General features: G+C 33.6%; 1 long non-coding RNA gene across 1 annotated transcript; it reads right to left on the bottom strand.

The window, feature by feature from the left end:
- Window positions 1-289: 289 nt before the first annotated feature.
- Window positions 290-1,301, bottom strand: LOC111391848. The gene is made up of 3 exons (XR_002702178.1): window positions 1,143-1,301; window positions 969-1,013; window positions 290-725 (listed from the first exon to the last, which is right to left on the bottom strand). It is a non-coding gene; the product is annotated as an uncharacterized LOC111391848 (long non-coding RNA).
- Between the last annotated feature and the right edge of the window lie 448 nt (window positions 1,302-1,749).

The raw sequence follows: 1,749 nt of genomic DNA, 5'->3' as shown, positions 1-1,749 counted from the left end.
TCAAATTCTTATTGTAGTTTGCCTTTTTTGTTCATGGTTCTACAAACACTCGACCTTCTCTTTCTCCACCAATTCCATCTAAATAAGTCTGTATATCGAAAAGGAAAACCAAGACATACGTTTCCTCTTTCTTTTTGCCCTAGTTAATGGAAGGGAACCAACAGGTTGTAGGAGAAAGACGAGTAGCGAGAGAGAGTGAGAGAGAGAAAGTCGGCTAGCGAGGCCACAATCGCCTTCTAGAGCTGCCGGAGAGAGAGAGCGAGCGAGAGAGAGAGAGAGAGAGAGAGAGAGAGAGAGAGAGAGAGAGAGAGAGAGAGGCAGAAAATCTTATTATCAATAATTAGTTTCAATTGATTTCAATAAAATTAACATGAAACCCAATTTTTGCACTATAATTCTTCATGAAATCCTAATTTATCCAATCGATTAACCTAGTTTGAAAACAAACATTTTACAAAATTTGAAGCCAGAAACGCAAATTAATAAAGGAAAATTGTTTGTTTGTTAGTTACCTTAATCCAGAATCCATTTTTTTGTGATAGTCCTTACTCATCGTCTTCCTCCGCATTAATTAAAACAAAATAATAAGTCAACATAGTCGCCAAATTTCAAGTTAAAAAAAAGTTGTATAACTAATCCCAACTAACATCTCCACTGCTTCTATCGTTCTTATCACCATTAACCCACGACTTTGACTTGGCGGACTCATCATCAGCACCTCCAACCTATAAAAATAGTTCAATACAAGTTGTTTCGGTATTGCAGTCTAAACTAAACAGTGTATAAGTCTATGCTTCTCATAGATGGATTACCAAATTCTTGTTATAGTATGCCATTTTTGCTCATATTCCTCTTGTTTCTCAGTCTTTTTGCACCAAGGGAGCTTTTTTCCTTATTTTCATAACATTAGTAAATTTCTCAAGAAGAAGAATAAAGTATAAACAATATCTTAGATTGCATATATTTACCTCATCACTCATGGACTTTCACTTCTCTCGACCAGCTTGTCCAACCTATATTATTATTTATTCCCAAAAGCAAAACCAAAAAGCATAAAGAAAATTGTCATGCACACTCCTAGTGCAAATATCTGGCATGAATATTAAGCTTCGAAGAAAATTTAAAGAGAATGACGAACTCACAACAACAATTGATTTGTTGTTCGGATATTTTTTCTTGTATTGCTTCCTAAACCCTTCCCTAAAGCAGAACTAGCATTGAACAAATTAATGGTCTAATTAACCTATTGCCAAATGGCATAAAAAATATATATATAAGAAAAATAGACAAAAAAGATAAGAGACACCTAAAATGCAATTCTTATATGAACAACAATTTTGCTTCCATACAATCTTATATAGACAACAATTTTGCTTCAATGAGGTCGTACATTGACGACAAAAATGAAAATGTGATGAATCGATTAGATGATTTGGAATCAAAACTGGAAGTTATTGCTTGTTCACAGCTGCAGGATGTTCCTAGTTCTAGTAGTGGCCAGAAAGCACTATTTCAACAAATTCAACCGGTGGGAACATCTAGAAAGGAAAGAAAAATAAGAAAATAAAGTATTCAGGTTATCCGTTGGAAGACTATCACATGGAAAGATATACAACAATAAAAAAATGGGTGGCACGGAATTCATCCGGGTAAGAAATTTGATTGTATTTTATTAATTGTATTACATTGATTTAATAATAATTTAAACTATAATATATACATATAGTGTATATTGGAAGATTGGAGGAG

The sequence above is a fragment of the Olea europaea genome, unplaced genomic scaffold (genome assembly GCF_002742605.1).
Source record: "Olea europaea var. sylvestris unplaced genomic scaffold, O_europaea_v1 scaffold8480, whole genome shotgun sequence".
Classification (NCBI taxonomy): domain Eukaryota; kingdom Viridiplantae; phylum Streptophyta; class Magnoliopsida; order Lamiales; family Oleaceae; genus Olea; species Olea europaea.
Note: the sequence above shows the minus strand (reverse complement) of the source record. Positions and strands in the feature narration are given on the sequence as shown.